Source organism: Jaculus jaculus, chromosome 5 (assembly GCF_020740685.1).
Source record: "Jaculus jaculus isolate mJacJac1 chromosome 5, mJacJac1.mat.Y.cur, whole genome shotgun sequence".
NCBI lineage: Eukaryota > Metazoa > Chordata > Mammalia > Rodentia > Dipodidae > Jaculus > Jaculus jaculus.
Window position 1 is genome coordinate 155,788,608 of NC_059106.1, and position 12,096 is coordinate 155,800,703.

At 47.8% G+C, this 12,096-nt stretch overlaps 1 long non-coding RNA gene across 1 annotated transcript in view; it reads right to left on the reverse strand.

Annotated features, from left to right (window-relative positions):
* Nucleotides 1-242: 242 nt before the first annotated feature.
* The window catches only part of LOC123460909, a 106,229-nt gene continuing 94,375 nt past the window's right edge, over nucleotides 243-12,096 (reverse strand). Inside the window, exon 3 of the long non-coding RNA XR_006637278.1 lies at nucleotides 243-370. This is a non-coding gene — a long non-coding RNA (uncharacterized LOC123460909). The remainder of the gene's footprint in view (nucleotides 371-12,096) is intronic.

Here is a 12,096-nt window from a genome sequence, read left to right on the forward strand (position 1 = left end):
CTGAGCTGAACCCCCTCAACAAAATGTGGAAAGTCTTCCTCACCCCTGAGAGATGTAGGCTCTCTACTAAAGATGCCAAGTGAGTGGCCTTTTGGTCATTATAAAAAAGAGGGGGCCTTGATGAAATTTCAGACATCTGCCGAAATGATTATCATTCTGTTGGCATCCTAGAACTAGTGATTTGCCGAGCACTGCTGACGAGTTGCTGAGTCGCATCGCATCACATCCTGAGTTTATTTCGGGTTATTCTTTTGCTCGTGGAATTACTTGCAGATAACTGGGCTGGCTTTCTGGTGGAGAGCAGGTGTTGTCCTCTAAGCTGAGAGGACTCCATGGAAGTTAAACTCTCAGCAGGGGCTTGTGAAGAAGCCTACAAAAAGTGGGGAAAAGGTATCAAGAAATGTATCTCCAAGGGCTGGGGAATTTAGCTCTGTGGTAGTGTCGTAGGTAGGGAGACATTAGACAGAAATTAGGAAGGGATAAACCCCACCTGCTGTTTCCCTGGTGACATTAGAAAAGGGATCACCCATCCATAAGGGAGAACCACTTCTTCCAGACCAGAAGGAGAAAAAAAGTCTTTTGGTCCTAGGCAAAGCCTTGCCAATCACTCACCTGGTCAAGAGACCACCCCTCACATGCTAAAGAGGTAGGGTGAATAATTATCCCTTTAATAAGGTGATGTACTATATCTCCCAAGAAGCCCTCCCCCTGGGTAGCTGCTTAGAGACCCCCAATGCAGATCATTTTCTCTTTTCTGAGCTCTAATTCAAAAATCAGAGCAAGAGAGAGAGAGAGAGAGAACGGGCACACCAGGGCCTCCAGCAGCTGCAAACAAATTCCATACACATGTGCTGCCTTGTGCATCTGGCTTATGTGGGTCCTGGGGAAATGAACCTGGGTCCTTTGGCTTTGTAGGCAAGCACCTTAACCGCGAAGCCATCTCTCCAGCCCCTCCTCATCTTTGGATGTTCATGGAGATCCTAAACATGCTAACCCTGACACTTTGGGACGTTTTCACCTTTGTATTATCCCCAGCCCCAAGCCCTTACTTGGCAATCCTACCTCTCTCTCTTTTGAGGACTCCTCCCACTCTCTTGAGAGTCTTTTTTTGTTTGTTTGTTCTTGTTTTTGTTTTTCAAGGTAGGGTCTCACTCTAGCCCAGGCTGACCCGGAATTCACTATGGAGTCATCAGGGTGGCCTCGAACTCACAGCGATCCTCCTACCTCTGCCTCCCGAGTGCTGGGATTAAAGGCGTGCACCACCATGCCCGGCTCGAGAGTATTTACTTACATTTCCCTAAAATCTACTTTTGCCCTCCTCATCTTCTTTCCTGCATTCCTTAATTTGTCTTTGGCATGCAGCATGAACTCAAGAGCCACTGGTCTACAGCAGCCCTGTTAACCGTGGAGTTGTTGGCACCAACTCAACAAGCCCAACTGGACCCAAAAAAAGGCCACCATGACTCAAAATCTGCAACAGTCAGTAACTTGGGAATGGGCACCAAGTCTAAAGACAAAATATGCACTTTATAGACTAAAAACAAGTGACATAATATTCTTAACAATTTTGTGCATGAAATGGAAGTTCATGGTATAGAATCTTCTGCATGTCACTACTCAAAAAGTTTCAAATTTTAAAGTGATTTGGATATTGGAAATAAGAAGCCTCAGTCTCTGTTTTCCTTTCCATTGTCATTGTATCTGTTTCCTCACTGCTCTGGAGGCCTAGGGAGTACTCAACAAACAAGGGTACAGTCAATGAAAGACCCCAAAAATATAATGGGCTGGGATTCACATCTTGATTCTCTTAATAGCTGGTCAGGTGACCTTATGAGTTAGCCGAGAACAACAGCAACTAGAAGGAAGTGAGGACGCAGTGAATGAAAGAAAACACGTGAGGAACCCACGGCCATTCTTATCCTACAGCGATGGGGCCCGAGAAACCCTACACACAGGGGACCCCTGTTTCAATGAGGGGCCCTCTTCCAGTTTGCAGAAGTGAAATGGGAAGAGTGGTGAAGAGGAACAGAAAGCGAACTAGGTGACGGCGACATGGGCTTCTTCTCATTTCTCCTTTTTCCTTGGGCACCGGAGACCAAAGCTAAGACCGACCCACGCAGGCAAGCGCTCTGCCGCCGCCGGACGACGCGCCCAGCCCCTCCTGAGCCGTTTCACCGGAGTCTCTGACCCTCATCTTCCTCATCAACGAATCCCAGGACAATGGTGCGAAGGGAAAACACATCTCATGGCCATGATGAAATCACTGCCACTATTGTGCATGCCTTTGCTTTCCTTAAGTGAAAAAGGGAGCCACGAAGGTCAAAGCTGGGTGCTTGTAACTCTCAGTAAAATACGTCATCCAGCCAGATCAAAGATGCTGTGTACCTCGGGGCCAGTGGCCAGCCATGACTAATGATGTCTTCCTACCAACCAACAAGACAGTCGAGGGTCTGGTCACACTGCTATTACCTATTTTCTACCCACAACCCAGCAAGCAGGAGCCAGTCACTAAAATCCAGCAGAAAAGAGAAGGGAAGGCCTGAGATTTGGACTCCTCAGAATACAGTCTTCCCCATAAGTTACAGGCATTTTTGGACAGCGGTTCCATGCAGTGGTGTCTGAATTGTTAGCGAGAAAGACCTGGGCAGGCCGCTTTAACATAAGCATCTGAGGGATGAAGCGCGTTTAGGGGAAATGTCAACCACAATGCTGCACTGACTGCACCGCTGCCTGCTTCCACAGCTGTTTCCTTCCTGAAGCGAAGGATAAAACCTCAGCGCTTCTGAATGTAAATCATCTTCAATTAAGACACTTCTGCGAAAAAGCTCTTTTGGCAGGACAAATGAAATAGTCGCCACTGTTCTCCAGCTTGGATCTTTAAAGGGTGGCAGGGAGATTTACTTTTGTTGATGAAACAAAATGTAAGTGGAAAGAGCCTAAAAATTGATTAGCCAATTAAACTCAATGATTCTCAACAATGAATATGACTCGCTTTGCCAGAGTTACAAAAAAAAAAAGAAATGCCTCCCCACTTACTGATGAGCTTGGGAGTCATACTGCTGGGATTTGTGCTGACAGAAAGACTAAGTAAGGACTGGATTCTGCACAACTTGCCTGCTCTTTCTCTCTTAAGTGGAGAGGAGAGACGTGAAGGAGGGCTGGGGCCATCTGAGGAAGCATGAGGGCACTGTCTAAGCTGCACGCGTAATCTGGAGAAGAATGCCTTGGGTTGACTGAGGGGCTGTTGTCGCTCACTTTGTGTGACTTGCTCTTTTGTAAATTGCAGAGTCACTAATAGGGGCCAATTTGTCGAGATGACAACTCTCATACATACCCAGTCACTTCATTTTCTCTTTTCATTTTCCAACGGAGACAAATGCGCAGACAGGCAGCCCAACCAAATGACGGGTATCAGACGCCGCTGCCCACTGAACCAATGCAAGGACCGGCACCGTAAATCTAGCTCATGCCCCAACAAAGTTCTCCTTCGATTGCTGCCGCAACACCAAGTCTACAACTGCAATGAATTCCTTCATGAGAGCCATGAAGCAGGGACTGCCTGGTGCTGGCTGATGGTCCAAGTATGGATGTTGCCGGCCACCATGCATCTTTAAACTTGATTGGGCATAATTGCTAATCACTGACCCATTCTCCAACCTCCTGTGCTGGAACATGTTGCTAGGCAACCCATTTTGCTCTAGATACTTGCTGAAAGCTAGTGAGGCAGCAACCACATGTCAACTTAAGGAAACCCTAAGCACTACAGACAGGCCCAAATAAATAAGGGAGACCCAGCATTCTTAAGGCACATTCGCGGCACGTTCTATACTAATGTGGACCCATTTCCCGTGCCTTACAAGTGAGCCAATAAGCTTAGGCTGAACTGGATGGAACTGTCCTTTTTACAGTTCGATCTGGCAATGCCTATGTTTCAACCCAATGACTCAAAAGTGGGAGGTGCCCAAACAAAAGAGAAGAATTCTGCTCTGAACACGGTCACAGTTGTGCTTTGCATCCATAACATCTCATTTACCTAGTCCACAGTGCTGAAATTCTTTTTACAAGAAACAGCTAGGCGAGGCCAACCTGCATGTGAGTGCATAAATAAGAAGTCACATTCGTTTTCCCCTGATAGACTATATTACATGGTGATTTGCCTTTTCAAATGTGCAGAGCCGCGGAGAGCAGAAATGTATTGCTTCTCATGCAAACCCAGGAACACCAGGAGACGTCGTGAGGATGAGCGCGGGAAGAGCCACATGCACGAAGGAAGCTCAGTTAGTGGAAAAGAGCTCGGAAGGTGCGACAGGTGGGAAGGCTGGTCACACGGAGCATGGTCAAGGGAAAAGCGACAACTCTCTGCGTCCAAGCGCAAGGCAGCCACAGTGCACAGGAGCTACAGATGCAGAATGGCCCTGTGTTCCTTCACACAGCGTCTTCAGAAGGTCTGTGCAATCTGATTTGGATCCTAAATGAGGAGCAGATTAGGTAGTACATACAGACAGATGACTGTCTCATTAAGAAATAACCGGTGCCAGGCGCGGCGGTGCACGCCTTTGATCCCAGCACTCGAGAGGCAGAAGTAGGAGGATTGCTGTGAGTTCAAGGCCACCCTGAGACTACACAGTGAATTCTAGGTCGGCCTGGGCTAGGGCGAGACCCCACCTCAAAAAACAAAAAAAGGAGTTTTGTTTAGGGCTGGAGAGATGGCTTAGTGGAGCATAAGGACCCCAGTTCGAGGCTGGATTCCCAAGTACTCATGTCAGCCAGATGCACAAGGTGGCGCATGTATGCGGAGTTCATTTGCAGTGGCTGAAAGCCCTAGTGCACCCGTTCTCTCTCTCTCTCTCTCTCTCTCTCTCTCTCTCTCTCTCTCTCTCTCTCTCTCTTTCTCTCTCCCTGTCAATCTCAACTAAGTTAAAAATAGAAAAAGAAATAATTGATGTGCCCGGGCATGGTGGCACACACCTTTAATCCCAGCACTCAGGAGGTAGAGGTAGGAGGATCACCATGAAACTACATAGTGAATTCCAGGTCAGCCTGGACTAGAATACTTGGTGGGCTGGAGAGATGGCTTAGCGGTTAAGGTGCTTACCCGCAAATACTAAGGACCCAGATTCAGGTTCAATTCCCCAGGACCCACGTAAGCCAGATGCACAAGATGGCACATGCATATGGAGTTTGTTTGCAGTGGCTAGAGGCCCTAGAGTGCCCATTTTCTCTCTTTTTTTTTCTCTCTCTCGTGTGTGTGTGTGTGTGTGTGTGTGTGTGTATATATATACATATGTATGTGTATATATGTATATATATATTCAAATAAATAAATATATAATAAAAAGAAATCATTGGTAAATGACATGCCCAGTAGAAAGTGGAGAAAGCTTAAAATCCTAAAATCACTGGCTCTGGCTTGTGACTCCCAGGACCAGAACTGGATTACCCCCAACACACACACACACACACACACACACACACACACAGAGAGAGAGAGGGGGGGGGGGAGTAGTTAGCCAAGGGAGACCCAGGAGGTCCTGAAAACACGCTGAATGGGTTTCCTCAGCAAAATGTCTGTCAAAATTAAATACATATCCTGATACTCAAAGTTGTTCTTATCCTTGGTTGGATAATCTGCTTTACTTTACAGAAGATACAGAATCCTGGGGAGATCCAAGATCCATCAATTTGACAAGAAAAGACAGCCAACTGCCGACCATGAGATGTGCCGCCTCTACCACATTCACCACGTCCAGAAGAATCTGCAGAGGAAGCAGTGACAAGTACAGCTACCCATGCTAGCTGACAACCACCTCCAGGGAACTAGTAACAAACACAGTGGAGAACTGAAACACATCCTAACAGAAACACAGGGTTTACAGAGAACTCGGCACTAAAGCAAACTGCTAACACTCCTGCCAAAGCTCAGCGACTGTTGCAGAAGAGGGGGGCATGAAGACTGTAAGAACCACAGGGCAGGTAAGAGCATCTTGAGGCACAGGCCTCCCTAGAGACCGAAAGGCTCTAATTACCCCACTGTGAACACCAAGGACCTCACTGAGGAGGGCCCTCAAGGAAATGGAGGCCAGGTGTTTTATTCATGTGTCCCCCATAAACTGTTCTCCATGTTAGGTCCCCAGCTGGTGGCAATTTCACAATGGGAGCCTCCTGGAGACAATGTATTGTTGTGGCCAGGCTTATGGGTGTTACAGCCAGTTTCCTCTTGCCAGTGTTTGGCACACTCTCCTGCTGGTATTGATCACCTGATGTTGGCCAGGAGGTGATGTCCAGCCTCTGCTCATGCCACATTTTCTCCTGCCATCGTGGAGCTTTCCCTCGAGTCTGTAAGCCAAAATCAACCCTTTCCTCCCACAAGCTGCTCTGGGTTGGGTGTTTTCTGATAGCAATGCAAAGCTGACGGCAACAGCTGGCAAAAATTACTAGGTGACAGGAAAACTCACAATGAAGTTTAGATTCCTGCCCTTCTTTGCACATGTGTAGATATCCACCCAATTATAATTTTCCCTCTTTATGCATGTGGGTGTACATGTTCAAGGGTGTGTGGATGCACACGTGTGTGCAAGTCCTCATGCCACGGAGGACAGAGGACGACCTCAGGTATTGAGCCAAAGGTACGTCCTCCACCTCTGTTGGAGACAGGTTCTCTCAACAGCTTTGAGACCACCAGTTACACCAGACCACCGGCTCAGGGGTCCTCCGGTCTCTGTCGCCCTAGTGCTAGACTTACAGTCATGCACCACGACACTCAACGGTTTTATGTGGATTTGGGAGGTTGAGCTCAGATCACCGCAAGCACTTTACTGACTGAGCTCTCTCTCCAGCCCCATGCAATTATAGCTTCCTAGTAACCAGAAGTACTTAGGATCATGAAGTAACAATTTGCAAAGTAGACACAGCTAACTTGACATTGGGCAAATGACCAATCATATGAAGAAAGCAATTATCCACACCTGGATGATCCTATGAAGAGATAACCCAGCTTTCTGTCATGCCTGGATCTGCTTTATTACACACTTGTAGCTTTAAAAGATGGGCTAGGAAGCCGGGCATGGTGGCACACACCTTTAATCCCAGCACTCGGGAGGCAGAGGTAGGAGGATCGCCATGAGTTCGAGGCCACCCTGAGACTCCATAGTGAATTCCAGGTCAGCCTGGGCTAGAGTGAGACCCCACCTTGAAAAACCAAAAAAGATGGGCTAGGGAGCTGGCTCTGTGGAAAAGAATACTTGCTGTGCCAACCTGAGGACCGGTGTCCAGTCCCCTGCACCCATTTAAGAAAGCCAGGCATGAGCCAGGTGTGGTGGCATGCGCCTTTAATCCCAGCACTTGGGAGGCACAGGTCGGAGGATTGCAGTGAGTTCCAAGGTGTGACCCTGCCTCTAAAACAAAACAACCAACCAAGTCAGGCATGTCCGCGCATGCTTATACCCCAGCACTGAGAGAGGAGAAGAAAGGAGGATCACTGAGGCTCCTTTGCCAGCCAGTTAACCAAAACACACACAGCTCCAGGTGCAGCAAGAAATGCCACCACAGGGAAATAAGGCAGAAGAGTGACAGGGGAGGCCAGCCTCCACCTTCCCCTGGCCTCCACCTGTGGGTGCACAGGACAAGCTCCTCCTCACATGCATGTGCATGCACCACACACAGAGAGAGACACCACATTTACTATTCATGCACACACCAAAAAAACTAAACGAATAAGATAAAATTAGAAACATAAAAGTAAACAAAACGAACAAAGAACAATATAAAGTTAAAAGAGAGTTTTTTAAAAAGCCGGGAGTGGTAGAGCACGCCTTTAGTCCCAGCAGAGGCAGGAGGATCACCATGAACTCAAGGCCACCCTGAGACTACATAGTGGATTCCAGGTCAGCCTGGACTAGAGTGAAACCTTACCTCAAAAAACCAAAAGAGAGGGAGAGAAAGTTCTTTCTTCTTCATTTCATAGTTTCTCTTATTTGTACTCCCCGGAAGTCATCCCAATTTTTCTGCTAACTTTCTACTAGAAGAAGATCCTGATTTATAACCCAGCAATGTGCTTTGTGCACTCAACATTACAACCCAAATGCTATTTATGAGTAAATGACTTGAGATCACTCAACATTTGACATCTAATTTGAAAACGTTCCAAATAAATAAAGCCAAATAAATTCATCCTGCCTTTCTCTGAGTTTACAAAAATTCTTAAAGTTACCAAAAGCAATTCATCTCCCCCAAAAGCTCCAAGGAACACTGCAGAAGCCAAAAAAGATAGAGCAAATAAGCTTTTTGACTCAAGGGTATGTTCAAAGAAATGGAACCCAATGCAAAACCATGTACTTTTAAAAAGCTGGTGGGGGCTGGAGAGATGGCTTAGCAAAAGGACCCAAGTTTGGTTCCCCTACACCCATGTAAAGGCAGATGCACAAGGTGGCACATGCATCTGGAGCTCATTTGCAGTGAGTGAAGGCCCTGGTGTGCTTCTTTCTCTCTCTCTTTCTCTCTCCCTCTCTCTCTTTCAAATAAATAAAAATAATATTTTTAGGGCTGGAGAGATGGCTTAGCCATTAAGGTGCTTGCCTCAAAGCCTATGACCTAGGTTCAATTTCCCAGCGTCCACGTAAGCCAGATGCACACACAGCGGTGCATGCATCTGGAGTTTCTTTGCAATGACTAGAGGTCCTGATGTGCCCATTCTCTCTCTCATATAAATAAATAAGAAATAATAATAAAACGTTGAAAAATAATAATATTTTTAAAAGCTGGTGATGAGCACCATAATGGGGGGCTTACACTGAACTCCCACAGGAGAACTTACTTGCTCTTTCTCTTCTCTCTCTCTCTCTCTCTCTCTCTCACACACACATACACACACACACACACACACAAAATATCAAGAGCCAACTGCTACATCAGATTCTGAAGCACCCTGCTGCAAGCTGAGAGGAGAATGTGACTTCAACTCGGACACTGTGAGCACCTGCCGGGAAGTTGTACCTGCTGAGACAAGGAACAAGGGAACCAAGGAGAGCACGGAGCCAAACTGTGTGGAAGTCGCTCCACCTTAGGAACTACTGCGCCACTTCAGAGCCAGAGAGTCCTGGGTGAGAGAAATGGCCTCTGACTTGAATCTTAGAGAATGCACAATCAAAGGTCAACAAATACACCAGAAGATAGGGGGTTGTGGCTCAGTGTAGAGTGCTTGCCTAGAGATCCTGGGTTCCATCCCCAGTACCACCCAAATAAAAGCAAAAAGAAGAGAGGAGGGGAAAAGAAGAACAGTTTATTATCTATAAAGAAGTTCTAGCTGGGCGTCGTGGTGCATGCCTTTATTCCCAGCAGTCAGGAGGCGGAGGCAGGAGGATCACTGTGAGTTCAAGGCCACCTTGAGACTACAAATGGAATTCCAGGTCAGCCTGGGCCAGAGTGATACCCTACCTCAAAAAAAAAAAAAAAAATTCAAAAGTCTGTAACATACCTTAATCCTTTGATTCCATTTGATTAAAACTATAGGGAAAATCCAGGCGTGGTGGTGCACGCCTTTAATCCCAGCACTCGGGAGGCAGAGGTAGGAGGATCTCCGTGAGTTCAAGGCACCCTGAAACTACATAGTTAATTCCAAGTCAGCCTGGACCAGAGAGAAACCCTACCTCAAAAAACCAAAAGCTATAGGGAATGGACCGAGGGATGCAGAGATAGAAGGAGGGATGGGGAAAAAATGGACGGAGGAAGGGAGGGAGGGAGGGAGGGAGGGAGGGAGGGAGGGAGGGAGGGAGGGAGGGAGGGAGGGAGGGAGGTGGATGGACAGATGGATGGATGGATGAGTACATGGACAGACAGGTGGACGCTGGAGAGTGAGGGGCAGTGGTCTACCGGTGTAGGCTGGCACGGGCTTGTGATCAACTATTACAGTTGTAGGAATTACGTAGGCCAGTTGATACCATGTGATGGCTTAAGATCAGCCATGATGGTAACTTTTACAACATGGAAATCACAGATACTACAAATCGGGCCTTTTTATTCTTAACCCAAGAGTGCCAGCTTATTATAAAATCACCAATGGAAGAAAAATAGGAAGGGAAGAAAGAAGCCAAGGGTGCAGCACGTGCAAGTAAGGAGTCTCCCAAGCAGGCTGTGTCCTCAAACTTCCTTATGTTTGCTCTCCGCCTGAAACGCCATTCTCCACCGGGACTCCTTCAGGTAAGGCACGGGTGACCTCGCCCTCCTTTTGCAGGAGGCGCCCCGGGTGCATGTGGTCATTACCTCCTGGAGCCTTCTTAAGTAATGGCTACCAGTCCACGTGGCCACTGTACACTCAGCCAACCCACTAACTTGCCAGGTAATTCCGAACAGCACCTATTCAATTGAGCTCAGATGTTCAGAACAAAGATAAGTACTCTGGTGCCACTCAATCAGTAGAATGAAGTTTTTAACTTCAAGGCAAAGCCAAAAACATGGCTCATAAAAGGCACAGGAGCCCCAAAGAGTTACTTGTGGCCTGTCCTGAACATCCCCTCGGAGGAGGGTTCTCCAGCTCCAGCTTGTCAAGTCCACTTAGCCCTAGATTACAGTTTTCCATTAAGTCAGTTAACCTACATTTGTCACAAAACAGTGCAGTGTGTCACTGACCCACTTTGCCTCGTTCCTTTGCTAGTCAATGACATTCACATGTCACGACGAATTGCATTTTTAACAAAGGAATTAAGTATATTTGCCCTGAATTTACTTACCCAAGTGAGCTCTGAAAGCATTAGGATTCACCCCGCCTCCCCCAGGTTCTACCGCCTAATCCACTAAAGTGGTCCTGGGCAAACTGCGTATCTTCTTCATCCTTAACTCCCCGGTCCTCTGTGACCGCAGAGGAGGAGCACTGACTGCCACTGGCTGCCCACCCCAGTGCTGCCCCCATGGAGCCACACACGGAAGGCATCTTCAGCCTCCCCAAGTCTCCATCACAAAATAACACCGAGCAGAATGAACTCATTCTCAACCAGCCCTGGAAGCCGGAAGCCCTGATAAGACTGATTTCCAGAGAGAGCTTTCTTCTTTTCTTTTTTTTTTTTCTATGAAGTAGAAATTTTGCATGGGTACATCATGTGCTGGTACCATCATCTCCCTCCTTCCTGTCCGTACTCCACTGAGGAGGCTCCTCTGTGGGGCTGCTAGTATCACCATGAGGGTGTGGGTGTTGAGTTGTGAGGGCAGCGGTCACTGGGAGGGGGGGACAATGCCTCTGGATATTCCCACCCATCCTGTGGCTCCTACATTCTTTTTGCCCCTCCCAAAAAGAAATTCTCTGAGTCTTGGTGGGTGCGCTTTAAGTCTACATTAGTGTTGAGCTCTCAGCAGCTTCTGGACTTCTGCTTTGGAGTGTTTTGGGGTATCCTCGGCGTCTGTCTCTGTGGCTCCATCACCCTGGCGCCGGTAGTCAGGCTCGCTGTGGAAGCAGCACTCCTGTTCCACTAGGCGGTTCCTCCCTGGGCTTTCTCCTGGGCCTGGCTGCTGGGCAGGGGGGGGCTTCATCTCCTGCCAGGGAGTCAGTGATGCTTATCCTGTTGACAGATTTGGGGTGCCTTCAGTCACTGCTGAATGGCATGCGGCACAGCCCTGCTCCAGGAGCTTTTCTTCTTGGCTTGCAGACCTCCACCTTCTGCACCCATCCCCACGTGGGCCTTGGTTCGCATGTGTTTAGGTGTGCTTTCCTCTCGTTACAGGAACACCAGCCCAACCGGACTGAGCCCCGTCTTCATGACCTAAACAAACCTGAACTATCATCTTAAAGTGATACTCCCTCAGAAGTAGCAACATATGGATGGGGGTGGAGGAAGGGAGAAGGACACAGTTCAGTCTATGACAGAGGGAATCCACTGAGCACCACTGGGTGCTAACACCTAACTCCTAAGGAAGAAAAGAATTTGTCTTCACAATCCTGAAAGGCAATGCCTGAGAGGGCAAAACACTAGAACTCAGTCACATGATGAATCATGTCCCTCAAACTCGTGTTAGAGACCTAATCCCCAGCTCACCTCACGCTGTGACCCTACGTGGACACAGGGTTACTGCACTTATAGTTAAGATGACATCATACTGGAGGAGGGTGGG